The following is a 21,045-nucleotide window of genomic DNA, read 5'->3' as shown; positions in this document are numbered from 1 at the left end:
AAAAAAAAAAAAGAGAAAGGGCTGGTTCAAACTACAAGAGATTTTTCTAAGTGCTTGTGATTTTAAAAGCTCTTGCTAATGTAATGCTATGTGTGTGTTCTCACTTGAGCGATGTGATTTTACAAAAATCACCCACTGCGTTGCATTAGCATAAGCTTTTCAAATCACTAGCGCTTAAAGGGAACCTTAACTGAAAGATAAAAAAAGTTTCACTTACCCGGGGCTTCCCCCAGCTCCTTGCACATGTCCTGTGCCGTGCCATCTCAAACTGATCCTCCGGTCCCCCGCAGGAGGCTAGTTTCGATTTCACTGGGTCAGGCCACGTGCATACTCGATTGCTCTCTCGACGCTGTGGCCGTCCTGCGCAGTATGAGTGCTACGCGTACGTATGTATGTATATAGTATGCGTACTGCGCAGGACAGCCGCGGCAGGAGCGCGATAGAGTAGGCGCGTGGCGAGAGCCACGCAGGCGCACTGCCGAAAATGGAAACTAGCTGCCTGCAAGGGACCAGAGGATTGGTTTGAGACGGCGCAGGACAGGACATCTGCAGGAGGCTGAGGGAAGCCGTAGGTAAGTGAAACTTTTTTTTTCCCCTCTTTCAGTTATTGTGAACCACCAGACTAAAAATCTACTCAGCAGCACTGAAAAGGCTTGGTGTTTCTTTAACAGTTTCACAGCATCAGAACTTTGTTTTTGTTATGCAAGCCTCATTTTTAGCTGCACAGAAGCTAAGAAATCTGTCTGGGCATTTTTCCCCTGATGCTGTGCAAAGCATGATGGGATTTCTGATGTTGCTGTTCTCGTTCTGCTGTTTTGGCAATTTTTTTTTTCTTTTGAAGTTGAAATTTAAAAGCCTAGCGCGCACAGCTGGGAGGGGTGATCAGGACACAGGACAGATGGAACTGTATCTCATGATCCCTGCCACCTCCTTTCAACCAAAAAGATGGCTGCCCTCATGAAATGACAAACATTTGCCTGTTCTTTTAACCTTCCTGGTGGTAACCCCGAACGTAGTTCGGGGTAAGCCGCGCAGGAGGTTTTCTCAGGCCCTGCTGGGCCGATTTACTTACTTTTTTTTTTTTGCTGCACGCAGCTAGCACTTTGCTAGCTGCGTCAGCACACCGATCACCGCCACCCTGCTCTCGATCACCGCTATCCGTCGCGCCGCGCCGCCCCTCCCAGACCCAGTGCGCTGCCTGGCCAATCAGTGCCAGGCAGCGCTGAGGGGTGGACCGGGACTCCCAATGACGTCACGACGTCGCTGACGGGGGAAGCCCTCCAGGAAATCCCGTTCTTTGAACGAGATTTCTTGATCAGAATTCGCCGAAGGCGATCGAAGCGGGCGGGGGGATGCCGCTGAGCAGCGGCTATCATGTAGCGAGCCCTGGGCTCGCTACATGATTTTAAAAAAAAAAACTGCTGCGCTTCCTCCTGGCGAAATTAATTAGACCGCCAGGAGGGTTAAAACAGGGTAGGTAAGAGATATTCGAACCCTGGTCTCCCATGTCAAAGGCGGTGCCCTTAACCAGTACACAGTTTTCTCTTTATTAACTATATACAATTTGCTGGAATCAAAACATGGACAGTACAATACATATGTTATGTAAGTAGAACAAGTATTGATCTACGTATATACGTGTTTTTTGTCCCTTCTGCTTTAAAAGAGAAACAAATGACATGCATGCATAACAAGCAAAAACTATAACAAAGCAGGGAAAGAGCACAATGTACAAGATTTGGGGAACATGGGATAGAAGAGGTAGGTAAGAGGTGGCTATGGTTACTAAGCAGTGAGGTATTAGGATAGGTTCACAGAAAACACAAAAATGAACCATTTTCCACAGTGGAGACCAAAAGATAAACGGACATCTTGACGGATCCTATGTTATCTACAGACATGTCCATTTTAACATATCCATTGTCTCCAACAGAGGTAAACATGGAAACCTCCTGCACTCACTTCCTGAGGTGCTGGAGACCCAATGGTAGCGAAGGATAGGCTTAGAAGTAGTGTCCACACACTCCGGCAGGTGACATCCAAAAGCTTTTATTAAACAACCACTAGACGAGATTAAATGGTTGTAAATTCGTCTTGTCCATAAGGTGAAAACAACCCGTGGGCTGAAGTGGTTAAGGACTGAAGTGATAAGACAAAAGTCTCACTGTGAAAACTTATCACTACACCTTAATAAACCAAGCTTCTTTAGTGAATAAGCACTGAAAATACTCATTGATGTGTGGTGATAAGTTTTCACTTGCCTTATTATCACCAGCATGATCTTAGTGAATTGAGGCCAATGTGGCTAACTCAACAGAGACATTTATTGGCTAACTCAAAAGCCCATTTAGTTTATTAATCAATTGACATAAAGGTAAAACACTGCTGCGCTAACCCGCCAATGCTTCACTTTAACATAGGTCACTATGGATTTGCAATAATTAACAGTTGTACCACGTTCTTGTGGGCGCGCAGTAGTATAATGTTAGTAATGTTTAATATGTAAAAAAGCATTTGCTGCAAAGCAAAGTAGGTGGTTGGTTCTGATCCTGTAGCCATGGCAGAGGCCCCTGACAAGTCATAGTGATGACGAAACACGTTGGACAGAGCTAACCAGAGCATGGCTTGCAAGCTTTTAAAGGTGGCTAACAGCGGAAGGCACACAGATGGATCGGACGGTGGGCGAATGTAGGATGCTGCAGGAGCCCAAGCCTGATGATCAAACATAACTGATTTGCAGTCAAAGTGATCTACACTTGACTTTTATGGTACACTATTATCAGCTGTCTTTTTTGAGGAGATGCCAAGATACACTTCAGAGTTCAGAAGCAGTTCCTTGCAGGGTATTGTTTTAAGACCTGAGTTGTTGTTTATCTGGTGAGCCTTGTGTGTATCCCCCCATGCAGTGACCAACCACAATAAATACAGTTGCTTTGCTAATATAGTGAAATACAAATGTATAGGTGTTGTGATACCTGGATAAAGCACCATCTCTAGTCTGTCTGATTGTTGGTGAAAAGGACTTTAAGGACATAAACAACACCTGTAATTAAAAAAAGTGCCCATATGGGGAACTTACCTCGAGAGGGGGAAGCCTCTGGATACTTATGAGACTCCCCCATCCTCTTCAGCCCCCCACTGTACAAGCTTCCCCTCAGGCTCCGGTGGAAATAGCTGAGCTTGATGTGCAGTAGTACGAACCCAATCGGGCTTGTCGATTTCCACCAGAGCCCGGAGGGAAGCTTGAACAGTGGCTGCGCAGAAACCCCACATGGTGAAGCCCCTACTATGACTGCCGACAAGCTTGTCAGACGGATTTTCGGGGGCTGCCGGCGTTGGATCCCCAAGGATCAAAGAGGATAGAGGAGCCTCATTAGGAGCCATGAGACTTCCCCCTCCCAGTTTTTTTCCTTACAGGTTTACTTTAACTGGAAAACGTACAGGATCAGGACCGTCCACTTATTTTGCTGTGCAGCCGATGCTTTTTTTTACATATTTCAGTTTATTTATCAGGCGCAATACAATAGGCTTTGAGGCCCTGAATTCTCATGATTGATCTAGCCAATACTAGTATCACCTGTATGCTAAATTGTTCTCTTCTTTTGGTAGCTGAAATATTACAATTCTCTACTGCTTTACTGCTAAAATTATCAAATAAATACAATCAGCGTTAAGTGAAACTCTACTGGGACTCTAAAGCAAAGAGACGTTGTGCATGGAGTAATCTGTCCAGGCATTTGTTTAATTATCTTATACCTCAAATGTATAGCTTCCGTATTACTGACATATTTACTTCCCTTTTTTTCTTTAAGCTTAGACTGTTTTTCCTAAGCATTTGAAATAATATTACATCTTAATCATGCATTAAATAAAGAGTTTTTAAAAAAATAAAAATAAACTGCATTTCCTCTAAACAGTGATGTGCGAATAATAGTGTAATTAAGACCACAAACCTTGGCAACAAGTAGGGTGCTCGACTGTAGAAATTTGGCAATATCCCAATAATCCAGTACGTACTTTGTTCAGTCGGCACACCAGGGTATGCAATCCAAATGCTTATTTAATATGTGCCAGTAAAACACCCACAAGCTTGTCAAGGTTCCATTCGACATGGGCGACATGTATCAATAGTTAAAAAAAAATGTTTTAAAAAACACTGTTCAGTGGGGAGTGTGCTATTTCATGTGGCGTTGAGGGAAAACTGAGGTGGTGCCACAGAAAAGAATGATTTTTGCACCCCCAGTAGATATAAAGGCTGTGTACTATCTGACTACCCACTTTGTTGCTGAACTGTCTGAATACTTGCTCAGTAGCTGAACCTTGCTTGTCTGAATTCCCATTCTGTAACTGACCCTCTGCCTGTCTGCTTACCTGCTCTGTAACTGACCCTCATCCTGTCTGACTACCTGCTCAGTAGCTGATCTTCCACCTGTCTGACTACCCGTTCTATAACTGACCCTCCACCTGTCTGATTACCTGCTCAGTAACTGACCCTCATCCTGTCTGACTACCTGCTCAGTAGCTGAACCTCTGGCTGTCTGACTATCCGCTCTGTAACTGATGCTCCGCCTGTCTGACTACCCATTCTGTAACCAACCGTCTGCCTGTCTGACTACCACTCAGTAGCTGAACCTCTGCCTGTCTGGCTACCCATTCTGTAACTGCCCCACAGCCTGACTGACTACCTGCTCTGTAACTGCACCCCCTCCCCCCCCCCGCCTGTCTGACTACTTGCTCTGTAACTGACCCTCCGCTTGTCTGACTACCGGCTCATTGGCTGAATCTCTGCTTGTCTGACTACCTGCTCTGTAACTGACCCTTTGCCTGTCTGACTACCTGCTCAGTAGCTGAACGTCAGCCAGTCTGGCTACCTATTCTCCGCCTGTCTGGCTACCCATTCTGTAACTGACTCTCCCCGTCTGACTACCTGCTCATTAGCTGAACCTCCGACTGTCTAACTACCAACTCAGTACCTGAACCTCTGCTTGTCTGACTACCCATTCTGTTACTGACACTCTGCCTGTCTGACTACTCGCTCAGTAGCTGAAATAATGTTTGTAGCACATTGTGGAACTATGTTTGTAGCATTTATCCCAGCCAGGAATTTGTAGATGTAAACTGCAAGGATACTTTTTTCTTAGCAAAGTTTGGATTCTCCTTTAAAAAGAGTCCAGAACATTTATGAGACAGAGTAGGACCTCAATTGGAGGAAGCCTGTATAACTACAAATTGCATGCTGGTAGTAACCTTGTACAATATGACCTCAGAGTTTCTGTGCATCTAGGAACAGTAATAATAGATTCACCAGCGCACTGCCATAATTCACATGCATAACATAAGCACTCTCGTTCATCACTCTGGCATGTATGCTGTTCTACACAATATTTCACTGCCTGCCTCCAAGCTCCCTCCCCTCTCAAGACTTATTTGGAAATAGAGGTGTATTTTTTTTTTTGTCCGGTCAATAATTACAGGCCTCTATTTACAAAAATAAACCTTTATAATAAAACCCCTGTGTCCCTGCGTCACGCTGTCCCTGTGTAGCTGGGTCCGTGTGCAGGATATGTGTAGCTGGGTCCGCGGTTGGATGTGCAGCGTGTGAGCGGGCGGCCGGGTGCGCGCGTGGCGAAAAACACAGACCTAGAGCCCGTTTTTTAACCACTTGCCGACCGCGCACTCATAACGCGCTTCGGCAAAGTGGCAGCTGCAGGACCAGCGACGCAGTATTGCGTCGCCAGCTGCAGGCTGATTAATCAGGAAGCAGCCGCTCGTGCGAGCGGCTGCTTCCTGTCAATTCACGGCGGGGGGCTCCGTGAATAGCCTGCGGGCCGCCGATGGCGGCTCGCAGGCTAAATGTAAACACAAGCGGAAATAATCCGCTTTGTTTACATTTGTACGGCGCTGCTGCGCAGCAGCGCCGTAAGGCAGATCGGCGATCCCCGGCCAATCAGCGGCCGGGGATCGCCGCCATGTGACAGGGGACGTCCCGTCACTGGCTGCACAGGACGGATAGCGTCCTGTGCAGCCCGGATCCCCAGGGGGGGCCAGGTAGGAGAGGGAGGGGGAGGATTTTGCCGCGGAGGGGGGCTTTGAGGTGCCCCCCCCCGCAACACCCGCAGGCAGGAGCGATCAGACCCCCCCAGCACATCATCCCCCTAGTGGGGAAAAAAGGGGGGCGATCTGGTCGCTCTGCCTGCACGCTGATCTGTGCTGGGGGCTGCAGAGCCCACCCAGCACAGATCAGCTACAACAGCGCTGGTCGTTAAGGGGGGGTAAAGGGTGGGTCCTCAAGTGGTTAAACGGGCTTAGGTCTGCTAGTAGTAATATAACTAATAGTAGTAATATAACCTTCATGACATGCATATTTAAAAAGCCCAGTGTAACGATTGGTGTCAGCAAAACAGATTTTCTTATTATTGGTGATCTGCAGTATCACCAATAATACAGATGCTATACCTGATTATGTAGTGATCTGCAGAATCACAAATAATGCTAGTATAGCTAGACACAGGACAACCAATGTGAGAATGTGTTTGGTGCAACAGTAATGAGGAAGAGGAGATCTCCCGAGGAACGGGTGATTCAGACAGTACTGCAGCCAATGATCACCTGAGGAGCAGGTGATTCAGATGGTACTGCAGTCAGTGGACACCTGAGGAGTGGGAACCGCCATGCCGCTTGTCTCTGCGGCGGTATCTCCGCTATCTATTACACCCAGTCCCTAATATAACTATTTATATTGTGGTCTCATGTAATAACGTGCATCACTTATTATTATTATTGAGTGCCCCACTATTTACTGTTTTTAGTGTTTTTAATAATTTTTTGTACTGAATAAAGATTGATTATATTTCCGATATATTGATTGAGTGGTGCGGTTTTTAGGGAACTATCTGTTCTTGTTTTTTTGCATACGATTAATTAGTTCCTTTCTGCACACTCGTTTATTTACCCATATTTTATGGTATAGTGGATGGTGCTTGCCCAAAACTTGGTGTTTTTTCAACTATTTATAACTCTTTATTTGTTTATACGATCACTTTTTTATTTTTACACAATTTTTTTTTATGTTGGTAACGATAGAGGAGGGGGAAGTAAGGGGTTAAAATTAATGAGGGATATTTTTTTTACATTTAATTTAGCATATGTATGTAATACATTTTTTGGCCACTAGATGTCCCCACACTATCCTGTGTACTGAACAGTACACAGAAAGTAGCGTATACCTGTTTATTTACTTTCGTTTTGTGAATGACAATTGGCATCTCATTAATGCCGGATCATCAGTCATTACTAGGACTCTGAACTGTGAATGGGAACACGGTCCCATTCACTGATCACTACTCTGACGTGGGGGGAGGTTGTACAAGCATTAAAATCCACAGGACCCATATCTACACTCCTGGGACAGCAAGTGAAGTCCTTCTGGGCATAGGTATACTGTCTGTTAAACAGCAACTAGTTAATGCTAGGGGTTCATTAGCAAATGCCACACTGCCTGCGCATTCTGCACTGAGACATGCTGACTGCACTCTGAGCAGAAGTTGTGAAGCTGCTTTATGTTGGCCACACATGCGAATGAACAACTGAGTAGTGGGAGTGGGCACACACAGGCTGTAAAGGTGGCTGTACACTAGTAGTGATAGTGTAGTGATAGATTTAACAAAATGTCAATATCTTCCAGATACAGATCTTTTAACTTGTACAGCAGGAGATATTGGCAGCGCTTCCAAACACAGGCTGCACCCGAGTTGACCAGCTGCATAGATGTGCAGAGCCCAAAACACGGGCACATTACACAACTTGCATTCAAAACAGATGCAGCGAATGGAGGATGTTAGCTTCCAAAGCAGTTTGCGTGCAGATTGTTAGGAACTAGACTCTTCCACGGCGATGATGTGCCCTCACAGAAGAGATCTAACCACTAGCTAACAATTAAAACATAGTATGAACCGGAGGCTGCTAGCCATAAATGGCCATTCAATTTATCTAGATTACAATTTAGTGCATAGTTTTGCATCTGATTTGTATTCAAGGTGTGTAATTGAGTCCCCGGAGGGCACTGCACAATTTTTTCCTGTTCTTTAGAAAATGTGTAGACCATCTCTTTTAAATGTGTAGATCAAAACTTTGCCCCCCCCCCAAAAAAAAATACATTAACCTTAGGGACTGAACTTATTTTAATTCCTTCCCGACCGCATAATGCCGATAGGTGTCGGGAAGGTGGCAGCCCCAAGACCGCCTAACATCGAAATGTGTCAAGTCCTAGGGGTGGGGTTTTGCAGGGGATGGTGCGCGCATCCCCGCTGGCGATCGCCACTAGGAGACAGTAAGACAGCAAAACCGCTGTCTATTTACATTGTGCAGCGCTGCGATCGAACACAGCGCTGTATTGGGGACAGCCCTTTCACTTGGCTGTCCCCTGGGGAGGCTCCGATCGTGATCCTCTCTCATAGGCTGATGCGCACGAGAGAGGATCGCTCTCATTGGTTCACGTGGGATGGGAAATAAAAAAAAAAAAGACATTTTTATTTAAAAAAAAATACACAATTAAATTAATAAAAAAAAAAAACAGAAGCTGCAGCAACAATCAGAGCTTACCAACAATAAGCTCTGTTAGTGGGCAGAAAAAAAGGGGGGGGGGGGGGCACTCATCAGTTTAATGGCTCTGCAGTGAGCCTTTAAAGCTGCAGAGCACTAATTTGCAGAAAATAGCCTGGTCACTAGGGGGGGTAGAAGCCTGTGGTCCCTAAATGGTTAATATGTATGTCAAGAGGGTATATTACTGTTAATTTAAAAAATATGGGTTTGTAAATAGAGATGGACGTAGAACAGAAAAATGCACCTTTATTTCCAAATTTATTTATTTATTTAAGTATTTATATAGTGCCGACGTATTACCGTATTAGGCAGCGCTGTACAGAGTATATATTGTCGTCGCTAATCTCATTTCCAGCTTTAGACCTGACACAGCAGTTCATCTGCAGAGAAGATGGTTGCCAGGCAGCAAGCCCCAGCGCAACAGAGAGCAGCTGGATAACTGCAGGCCCAAATCAGCTGCTCCCCCCGCCATGGATAAAAATGGCCGATGGCAGTCCAACTGACAGAAACACCGCCCCATAGAGGTCAATGCACATTTGTGGCCCCTGACACTCGTACGGTATATATGATTCAACATACATATAAATGCACACATATACACAGACCACAGACATACTTCATGTATGAGAACAAATGAATACGTAAAGGTAAACATGTCTGCAGGGTTAGCTTGCACAAATAAATGCATCTAAGAAGCAGAATTTCAGGTGAAAGCAGGACACACAAATTTGAATAGAAGATTCTCCCCCCCACTGGTAAGGCAGCCGCCGCTATGGCGAAGATCTGTCTCCTCAGTTTAGTGATAAATTACTGTGTGCAAAGGGGATAATCTGAAGCTTAAAAAAGCTTGCACAGACCTTGGTTGTTATAGCAACGGATGTGTATAACATCACTCCAACGCTTATCAAAATCACAACCAGGACTAAAAAGAGAGGGGGAAAAAAGCTCTGTTATTAGGAACACTACCAGTGTTTTCTCATGTCTGAGTGCGAAAAATAAGGGACGTGGGTGCATTTGTAAGGTTAAATCACAATAAAACTACACTTAAAGTCAGTTATTGCAGAATTATATTTAATTAGAAAAAAAAAATCGTTTTTAATTCTTTTAGAGTTTACTATAAAAACGTTTGCATTTGTAAAGGCCCAGTTCATCTTCTTCTGAGTTTTAAAGAGGAACTGTAACCAAGGACAGAACTTCATCCCAATCAGTAGATGATACCTTCTTTCCCATAAGAAATCTTTGCCTTCTCTTGAATAGATCATCAGTGGGGTCTGTATAGCTATTTAGGTGAAAACCCTCCCACAGTGTGATGTCAGGACCTAGGTCCTGACAGTTTTTTGCCTCTGGGCCTTATTGCATTGTGGGAAATACCAGCTGTTTCTAACTGCCAAGCAACCAGTATCTCCCTCTGTGCATATATCTATAAAAACAAAACAAAAAACAACGTTTTAGCTTATCGCATTGTTAGAGGGTGTGGTTAAAGATAATGGCAGTTGGCGTGTGTTTTTTTTTCATGTCGGCCTGCACATACGGTAATCATCTTTACTGCTGGCAGATTGTGGAACAAACAACGTGACCAAATTACATGGCGAATATTAATCATTTCTATCAGTCTCTCTTCTATATTTTAACTTCTCACTTTGCAATGTATTGATTTATTAATCCCCCTTTTCCCCAATGTTCCTCTTTAAGTGAAATCACCCAGCTAAAGCCAATTGAACATGTCTGATGTCCCTCTGTACCTCCTGATGTGTGTGTGCCTATAGCATCCACATTTTTTGGAATGCCAGGATAGAAGACCCCAGATCAGGTCACTTGGGCCCGGGGATCCGCAGATGTGTGATAGACACCTGTGAAAATGATCAGTAATCGGGTGCCCAGATGTTGAGTTGGGCGCCCGATGTGGATAGTAGCAGTTTGGCTACTACATAGCAGGTAATGGTTGTAACCGATTGTCTAGCAGTCATTTGGCCGCCCGCACTTTAAAAAAGGGGGGGGGGGGGGTTGTATTAGGCATGGGGGGGGTAGTTTTAGGCACCAGAAGGGGAGGGTTCTAGTACTATAAGTGCTATAGGAAAATATTGGTCATGTCAATTCCGAGCGGCACCAAGCGATGCCACAGAACGTACTCAGGAGACCCTGCAAGAAAAAGTAATAAAATATTTAAGATTTTCTGTTTTTCACTTCAAATAGGTCTTTACTTTCCCAACTTGCTGCATATTTTCAGCTGCTGTTGCACTTTGGCTGAAAAACAAGGTAAAGTCAATTGGATGTCACATCTGTAGAGTGAAGCAATGATAGAGGGTGAGTGGCAGCCCGGCCATGTGTGCTATTGCACTGTGGTACCCATAGTGATCTAATGATGCTGGGAAAAGAGCTGAGAAAAGTTAGAGATGTGCACAAGATGCACCCTGGATGGTTTGCACTCTCACAACCACTTGTCACTAAACCAGATCCTCACATCTGCTACATTCCCAAGGAAAGGGATCCAGGATGCACCTAAGGACTATGGGGTCCTCTTGGTGCTGAGTAAGAATCTCACTTGACAATAAAATAATGGCATGCTTGGCTGAGGCCTAGCACTGAGAATACTACAGAGCTAGACAAAGCATGCACAGTATTTGCATGTGTATAAGAACGACTGTTATTAGTTAAAGCGGACCTCCATTGTAAAAATAAAACCAACACGCTAACCACACAGGCAGAAGTTATAACAAAGCAGCAATGTCTAGAAACTGACCACTTGTGCCATAAAATCCAGGTTTTGTTGGTTAGCCATGTCCCCTCTCTGAAAAACTGCCATGGCAGTTTCTTGCCTTTGTAAAGACTGCTAAGAGAATGTGGGCCATATGCAATTCACTTTTTCTCCCGAGTTTTCTCCTAGGAGATAATTTTTCATTTTGTATTTAAAATAACATTTCGGCATTTTGGAATTGAAAAAGTACCAAAAACTAATTGAAAAAATTCTATCAAAATTATTTTGAGTATTTTCTTGCTTGCCACTGAATAAAAATGCACTTTATTTACAAGTTATAAAAATATCACCTAGGAGAAAACTCAGGTGAAAAAGTGAATTGCGTATGGGCCTGAGTCAACTGCCGCTTAATGAAGTAGTCAGCCGTTGCTGCATTAGGTAAACTATGTGTCATTCTGGCTCTTTTACAGCGGAGGTCCACTTTAACCACTTGCCGACCGCGCACTCATAACGCACGTCGGCAAAGTGGTAGCTGCAGGACCAGCGACGCAGATCTGCGTCGCCGGCTGCAGGCTAATTAATCAGGAAACAGCCGCTCGCACAAGCGGCTGTTTCCTGTCATTTCACGGCGGGGGGCTCCGTGAATAGCTTGCAGGCCGCCGATCGCAGCTCGCAGGCTAAATGTAAACACAAGCGGAAATAATCCGCTTTGTTTACATTTTTACAATGCTGCTAACAGTAGCAGCGTTGTACTAGATCAGCGATCCCTGGCCAATCAGCGGCCGGGGATCGCTGTCACATGACAGCGGGGAGCCTGTTAGAGGCTGCACAGGACAAATCTGTTCCTGTGCAGCCTCCGATCTCCGGGGCAGGGAGGGAGAGGGGGAATCCTGCGGTGGAGGGGGCTTTGAGGTGCCCCCGCCACCCACAGCATGCAGGAGCGATCAGACCCCCCCCAGTGGGGAAAAAAGGGGGGCGATCTGGTTGCTCTGCCTGTCATTTGATCTGTGCTGGGGGCTGTAGAGCCCACCCAGCACAGATCTGAAAAAACAGCGCTGGTCCTTAAAGGGGGGTAAAGGCTAGGTCCTTAAGTGGTTAAAGAGAGAGTTAACCACTTGCCGACCAGGGGTGATTTGCCTGATCTGTGCTGCGTGGACTCTCCAGCCCGCAGCACAGATCAGTATTATGCCAGGGCGATCAGACTTCCCCCCTTTTTTCCCCACTAGGGGGATGTCCTGCTGGGGGGGTCTGATCGCCGCCGGCTTGCTGCGCTTTGCGCGGGCTCTTCAAAGCCCCCCTCCGCATCGTTTTCTGTGCTCCCTCCCCCTCCCTACCTCTTCCTTTCTGGGTTGCGCAGGACGGATATCCATCCTGCGCATTGAAGGATAGGCTTCAGCCTATCATATGCCGGCGATCCCCGGCCGGAGGCCGGGGATCGCCGATCTGCCTTACGGCGCTGCTGCGCAGCAGCGCCGTATGATGTAAACGTGTTTACATTTTGCCGGCGAGCCGCAATCGGCGGCTCTCCGGCTGTTCACGGAGACACCCTCCGTGAACGGACATGGAAAGGCCGCTCGAACGGCCGTTCGAGCGGCCGTTTCCATAAAAACCCGCAGACGACCAGTTTATGCCAATCGGCGTTAGCTGGTCGTCAAGAGGTTAAGGGGCCCATACACTCAGCCGATTTTCTGGCCGACCGATCGATCCCGATCGATCAATCGATTGATCGTTTGCAAATCGGTTGGCCAATCGACCGATCAATGGCCGATTTCGATCGATTTCGATGGATTTCCATCGAACTGGCAGGGTGTAAAATTTAGGTCGATCTGATGAGATTGCTTATCAGTTTGCATTAGCCTTAATGGAAATATGATGGCAAAAAAAATGCCATCAGATCGAATTTTAATAGATTTCAAACTGAAATCTATTGGAATTCTATCCTGGTAAAAAATGTTCTAAAAACGCATCAGATAGATCATCAGATGCATTTCTTATCTATCTGCTGCCAATCTGACGAGTATATGAGCACCTTTACTCGTTTTCTTTTCACAGTAGCTCTTCACCATTCTCTTCCTTCCCCTTTCTTTCAGCTAGCACTGATTTCATAGTCCATAATTCATTATGTACCCTCTGATTTGTAAATAAACTAGTCCCTTATTTAAAGATCAAGTTTTCTGTCATCAATAAGCAATTATCCTGGGATAAAGAGTGCTCTGCAGTGGCTGAGTGGTAGTGTGTGTGCCCAATGCCACCGAGAATATCAGGAAGGAGGCTGAGAGGCAGCATGCGGCACAGGAAGCAGCTAATTTGGGCACATGGTATCCTGGCCCAGCCATAGACACAATGGAGTTCATTGGCTCACAGGCAGCAGGTGTATAATTTGGAACAGCTTAGCAGCCAGGCACCGGCTTTTCTTCCATGTAACAGTCAAGCATTAGCTACTCAGCATTTATGTATAATATCTGTGCCGGCGCTCAGCTATTGTGTACCCGAGTGGCAGCTTTTTGCATACAAAGATACACGTTGGCCATACTGTATAATTTCTCGTTCAAGTTTTAAATTCAGCATTGGTGCTCAGCTAATACATGACCAAACCAAGGGCTTACTATTTGCCTCTAGTCTGTCTGTGGATTTCACACCAGGGGTGAGGACTACGGAAAATTACTATCATTTATATTTAAAGGACAGTTTAGATGGGTTAGCCCACAAGATCAGTAGTGGGAGGTTAGTTTTGATGACTATGGTTAGGACATTTTGTCAGTAAGGGGTTAAAGGGGAAGATAGGGTTAGATGTCAGGAAAGGGTTAATGTTAAAGGGGAAGATAGGGTTAGGTGCCAGGAAGGGGATTAGGTGGATTGAGGGCAGTTGGAATGAAGAAGGTGGAAGGTTAGGGTTAAAGCGGGATTGTCACCATAAAAATAAAATTTCCACAGCAACTGGTCTGAGCGTATTAAGTGATAAAGATGCTAATCCTGCATTCAAAACTTTTTCTGCTGTTATGATTTGGAGTTATCACATACTTAAGAAGCACTGGTCCTTTAGTAGTCAGTGCCAAACAGTTGCATTCTGGATTTTTTTTATCTATAATATATTCCTCCTCTTCCCTTTATTTCCCTCCTCTTCCCTTTATTTCCCTGTCTAGCTGCTTATCTGAAACACAATCTCCTGCTCACTTGTGTTTACAATCAAGGCTGAGGTGACTCAGTGATTGGAGGAGAAAAAAAAAGTAAAGGGCAGAAATTACATCAGGATTTAGCCTAAACTGTGGGTAAAAGACATGGTTCCCACCAGGAACAGAATTCTCTTCATTTACTATATAAAATTCACTGAAATCAAAGAGTGGACAGTACAATACATGTCTTCTACTACTTTAAGAACCAATCTATGCATTGCACAGCTCATAACTAACTAAACAAAACACCACAAAAGGTTTGCTGATTACAAAATTTGTATTAATTATGCACAAAAAAAAAATGCTTTACATGCTCTACAAACCTCCCGTGAAATTGCACATACCCCACACAAGACATTACCCCCCAGAAAAGAATTGCTTCCCGGCCTGCAGGACTTTATCTAAAATTTAGATGCACCAGCGCTGGTTTTATTTATGAATGACCAGAGTTCACCGGTATTGAATTTCCGTAGCGCTGGATCTCAGCCTGTGATTAGTCCTTGTAAGGAATTCAAGCCTATATTCAAAATCTGAGGAGGTAGTACTGGCTTAAATGGGATTGACTTACCTCCTCAGATTTTGAATATAGGCTTGAATTCCTTACAAGGACTAATCACAGGCTGAGATCCAGCGCTACGGAAATTCAATACCGGTGAACTCTGGTCATTCATAAATAAAACCAGCGCTGGTGCATCTAAATTTTAGATAAAGTCCTGCAGGCCGGGAAGCAATTCTTTTCTGGGGGGTAATGTCTTGTGTGGGGTATGTGCAATTTCACGGGAGGTTTGTAGAGCATGTAAAGCATTTTTTTTTTGTGCATAATTAATACAAATTTTGTAATCTGCAAACCTTTTGTGGTGTTTTGTTTAGTACAATACATGTGTTATGTAAGTAGATCAAGTATTTACTTATATACAGTATGTGTTTTTTTTCCTGGCATAGTATGGCTAATCCTACTGCTTTAAACACCAGGTTGAAAGAAGGGATGAATTAGGGGTGTCTGATAGATGGGGGACATGCTAAAATTGCCAGCAAATGTACTGCTGCGAGCAAATATTGTCAAGTCCAATATTCTGTTTTTTCCAGCACAGTGCCCAAATTAAAATGCACCCTCCCCATAAAAATCATCCCAGGCAGTGGTGCTTTGAATAAATGGGGCACTGGGTGGGCCCTGGGTAAGCTCTGGGCCTCCTGAAAGCGACACCCAGCAGGCTCTACAAAAGCTCAGCACGGAACGTATAACAATTATTTCTACTCAGTGTGATTGAATTACCCCTTTGGGGTGTGGAGGGGTAGTGCCAGTTTTTTGCCCCTTTTTTTAAGATGGTAGGAGGAGCTACTATTTTAATAGTGCATGACCTAATCCATTGCACACATGTGCAGATGCTGAATATTATAAACTACAAACACAATATCTGTTGGAGCAGAGTAGTCTGTACATGCAGATAGGCACCCAGTATAACAAGTTAGAACTCTTTACTGAAGGAATACATGCAAAGATATATCATATAGAACCACCAGGAAATGCAGCTGACTTAGAACAGAGAGGAACACAGAGAGAATACAGGAAAAAACAATACCATAGAGACCTTCACATCGTTCTACAGACAGTGACATCTTGTGGTTCCTTTACTATACTGCAGTTTAAAGTAATTCTGTCAATACTGCCAACAATATCCACTACCCATATTTATGTCTCCAAACAGCTTCCTCTTGTAGCAGTCAGGAGTACATAAAGTACATGTGATGTAGGTTGTGTAGGTTGTGCAGCTGAATACACTGCTTGACAACATCAACCACACAGAAGTCATGATGTCAAGTTTTGCAGACAAGTTACTTGTCTATGGAATTTAGTATAGTCCAACTTTTATAAAGTGGTTTGATGAATGTAAAAAGTGCATTTCAGCTCCTTTTGGAAGGCTGAGGACCAGTTCAGGGTGAAGTGACCAGTAATGTCACTCCTGTCCACAGCTTCAGTTGAAAATATCAGATTAGCAGAGATGTGGTGCACTGTGTTCCAAGAGGAATCTGTAAAATACTCGCCAGCTCAGCAACTTCCATTCAAACCTAAGGCTAGATTTAAAAAGGCAAGCACTGTGGTTAAAGGAATACTGTAGGGGGGGGGGGGGGGAAATGAGTTGAACTTACCTGGGGCTTCTAATGGTCCCCCACAGACATCCTGTGCCCGTGCAGCCGCTCACCAATGCTCCAGCCCCGCCTCCGGTTCACTTCTGGAATTTCAGACTTTAACCACTTCCCGACCGCCGTATTGACAATTGGCGGCCGGGAAGTGGACCCCGCAAGGACCGCCGTATTGACAAATGGCGGCGGTCCCTGTAGGGGCATGGGCGGAGCGATCACGTCATCCGTGACGCGATCCTCCGCCGGCGCTTGGCTCCGCTCACCCGCCGCAACATCCCGCCGGCCATACGGAAGCGCCGGCGGGATGTTAACGCCACGATCCCCGCATACAAAGTGTATAATACACTTTGTAATGTTTACAAAGTGTATTATACAGGCTGATTCCTGCCCTGGTGGTCCCAGTGTCCGAGGGACCACCAGGGCAGGCTGCAGCCACCCTAGTCTGCACCAAGCACACTGATTTCCCCCCCCCCGCCCCCTGATCGCCCACAGCACCCCTCAGACTCCCCCCTGCTCACCCCCCAGACCCAAGTTTACACCCAATCACCCCCCTAATCACCCATCAATCACTCCCTGTCACTATCTGTCAACGCTATTTTTTTTAACCCTAAACTGCCCCCTGCTCCCTCCTGATCACCCCCCCACCCCTCAGATTCTCCCCAGACCCCCCCCCCCCCCATGTACTGTATGCATCTATCTCCCCCTGATCACCTGTCAATCACCCCCTGGCACTGCCACCCATAAATCAGCCCCTAACCTGCCCCATGTAGGCAATCTGATCACCCACACCAATAGATCGCCCGCAGATCCGACATCAGATCACCTCCCAAGCGCAGTGTTTACATCTATTCTCTCCTCTAAACACCCACTAATTACCCATCAATCACCCATCAATCACCCCCTATCACCACCTGTCACTGTTACCCATCAGATCAGACCCTAACCTGCCCCTTGCGGGCACCCAATCACCCGCTTACACGCTCAGATTGCCCTCAGACTCCCCCTTATCAATTCGCCAGGGCATTATTTACATCTGTCCTTCCCTGTAATAACCCACTGATCACCTGTCAATCACCCATCAATCACCCCTGTCACTGCCACCCATCAATCACCCCCTGTCACTGCCACCCATCAATCAGCCCCTAACCTGCCCCTTGCGGGCAATCTGATCACCCACCCACACCAATAGATCGCCCGCAGATCCGACATCAGATCACCTCCCAAGCGCAGTGTTTACATCTGTTCTCTCCTCCAAACACCCACTAATTACCCATCAATCACCCCCTGTCACTGCTACCCATCAGATTAGACCCCTATCTGCCCCTAGGGCACTCAATCACCCGCCCACACCCTCAGAACGCCCTCAGACCCCAGCCCTGATCACCTCGCCAGTGCATTGCTTGCATCTATTCCCCCCTCTAATCACACCTTGAGACAACCATCAATCACCTCCTGTCACCCCCTAGCACACCTACCCATCAGATCAGGCCCTAATTTGCCCCGTGTGGGCTCCTGATCACTCGGCCAAACCCTCAGATCCCCCTCAGACCCCTTTCCGATCACCTCCCCAGTGCATTGATTGCATCTATTTTCCCCTCTAACCACCCCGAGACACCCATCAATCACCTCCGGTCACCCCCTAGCACACCTATCCATCTGATCAGGCCCAATACAACCTGTCATCTAAAAGGCCACCCTGCTTACCGGTTCCACAAAATTCGCCCCCTCATAGACCACCTGTCATCAAAATTTGCAGATGCTTATACCCCTGAACAGTCATTTTGAGATATTTGGTTTCCAGCCTACTCACGGTTTTGGGCCCATAAAATGCCAGGGCGGTATAGGAACCCCACAAGTGACCCCGTTTTAGAAAAAAGACACCCCAAGGTATTCTGTTAGGTGTATGACGAGTTCATAGAAGATTTTATTTTTTGTCAAAAGTTAGCGGAAATTGATTTTTATTGTTTTTTTTCACAAAGTGTCATTTTTTACTAACTTGTGACAAAAAATAAAATCTTCTATGAACTCACCATACACCTAACGGAATACCTTGGGGTGTCTTCTTTCTAAAATGGGGTCACTTGTGGGGTTCCTATACTGCCCTGGCATTTTAGGGGCCCTAAACTGTGAGGAGTAGTCTACAAAACAAATGCTTCAAAATGACCTGTGAATAGGACGTTGGGCCCCTTAGCGCACCTAGGCTGCAAAAAAGTGTCACACATGTGGTATTGCCGTACTCAGGAGAAGTAGTATAATGTGTTTTGGGGTGTATTTTTACACATACCCATGCTGGGCGGGAGAAATCTCTCTGTAAATGGACAATTGTGTGTAAAAAAAAAATCAAAAGATTGTCATTTACAGAGATATTTCTCCCACCCAGCATGGTTATATGTAAAAATACACCCCAAAACACATTATACTACTTCTCCTGAGTACGGCGGTACCACTTGTGTGGCACTTTTTTACACCCTAAGTGCGCTAAGGGGCCCAAAGTCCAATGAGTACCTTTAGGATTTCACAGGTCATTTTGCGACATTTGCTTTCAAGACTACTCCTCACGGTTTAGGGCCCCTAAAATGCCAGGGCAGTATAGGAACCCCAAAAATGACCCCATTTTAGAAAGAAGACACCCCAAGGTATTCTGTTAGGAGTATGGTGAGTTCATAGAAGATTTTATTTTTTGTCACAAGTTAGCGGAAATTGATTTGTATTGTTTTTTTTCACAAACTTGTGACAAAAAATAAAATCTTCTATGAACTCACCATACTCCTAACGGAATACCTTGGGGTGTCTTCTTTCTAGAATGGGGTCATTTGTGGGGTTCCTATACTGCCCTGGCATTTTAGGGGCCCTAAACCGTGAGGAGTAGTCTTGAAACCAAATGTATCAAAATGACCTGTGAAATCCTAAAGGTACGCCCATTAAGGTGCCCATACACAGACAATTATCGGCCGATATATCGATCGCAAATCGATTGACCAAATCGATTGATTTGCGGCCGATTTCGATCGATTTCAATCAATCTGACATGCTGGAAAATCTAGGTCGATCTGTTGAGATGGCTTATTTTGCATTGGCCCTAATGGAAATCTGATGGCAAAAAAATGCCATTAGATCGATCTGTTTCTAGTAAAAAAAATGTTCCTAAACACATCAGATAGATCAGAAATCTATCTAATGATCTATCTGCTGCTAATCTAACGAGTGTATGGCCTGCTTAAGGTTTACCAAGGTTTTACCACTTGGCTTTGAAGCAGAGAAATACTGCAAGTACACATTTTTTATATAGTATAATTGAGTTCAGCTTGAATGTGAGAAAAATCAACAGCATTCTACTAAACGTGTTGTACGTGTTCTTAAAGGGACTCCGAGCACCTCTCATGGGTATGCCTTTAAGACTCCGACCAGTACTGCAAAGTACTTAAAGATGCATACCTTTCTGTAGCTTGTGCTCTTCTCTTTCATTTGATGCCGTTCTACACCAAATAGTTTCCATTTGATTTCAATTTAAAAATCTCGGCTGCCATCTTGGCTATGTTATAACTTCCGGGTCACCCCTGTCTTCTCTGTTAGAGAAATGCATCATTGATTGAAGCAGGAAGAGGAAGTGACACGCATGGCCATTGCAAGAGGCTCCTCCAGAGGGGTCATAGCAAGACTTTGTTGGAAGTCGTCTGCCTTAAAGGCATACCCATGAGAGGTGCTCGGAGTCCCTTTAAGTGTGTTTTCATTATACAACTCTGTGAATGAAAACAGAAATCAAAAACTTGCAAGCTGCTTATTCCCTATATTTAGGTTAAGATCGTAGAAAGCCAAGAACCCGAATAATTGAAATGAGAAATTGTAGTGAAAAAATACATGCTCCTTTAAGGTAGACATACATCTTGCGATTTTGTGGCCCAATCCACCTTCCGATTTGACAACTCAATGCAAAACAACTAGCATGCCTGATTGACGAATGGTCGAATGTATCAATCGAACGAGCTGGAAAATCTGAGACTGGCATGGTCAATCGGGTGTGCGGAAGTAACTGCTTGTGATATTGGGACAAGCGACAAACGCAACGGCGTTGCACAGCCCCTGTCCCCCCACTGCCTGTGCATTAAAATCTCTTACGTGTTTGGCTGCTGTGAGTGTCCAGCTGCTGCTGCTTCCATATTCCTGCCCCACGTAGCTGTTTGGTATAGCACGTGGCTTGGGTGTGATGTCATTAAAGCTCTACACTCGTGGCAGCCGGACAGATAAGGAAGTTGAATGCACGGGCACTGGGAGGACACATTAAGGTATGGGGTGACAGCGGCTCAGCTGGCCAGGCAGTGGATGCGGATTCACACAGCTGATTCCCAAGAGATCTCATACTGAAAATCGATTGAGAATCGGCCTGCGCTTAAAGCACTGAGGCAGTTGCTTAGCCTAACCACTTATCTCGACGAC

The 21,045-nt window shown here is 45.3% G+C and overlaps 1 protein-coding gene across 1 annotated transcript in view; it reads right to left on the bottom strand.

Annotated features, from left to right (window-relative positions):
- EIPR1 (EARP complex and GARP complex interacting protein 1) overlaps positions 1 to 21,045 on the bottom strand; it is a 316,345-nt gene that overhangs the window by 17,808 nt on the left and 277,492 nt on the right. The window lies entirely within an intron of this gene.

Source organism: Hyperolius riggenbachi, chromosome 4 (assembly GCF_040937935.1).
Source record: "Hyperolius riggenbachi isolate aHypRig1 chromosome 4, aHypRig1.pri, whole genome shotgun sequence".
NCBI classification, from domain to species: domain Eukaryota; kingdom Metazoa; phylum Chordata; class Amphibia; order Anura; family Hyperoliidae; genus Hyperolius; species Hyperolius riggenbachi.
Note: the sequence above shows the minus strand (reverse complement) of the source record. Positions and strands in the feature narration are given on the sequence as shown.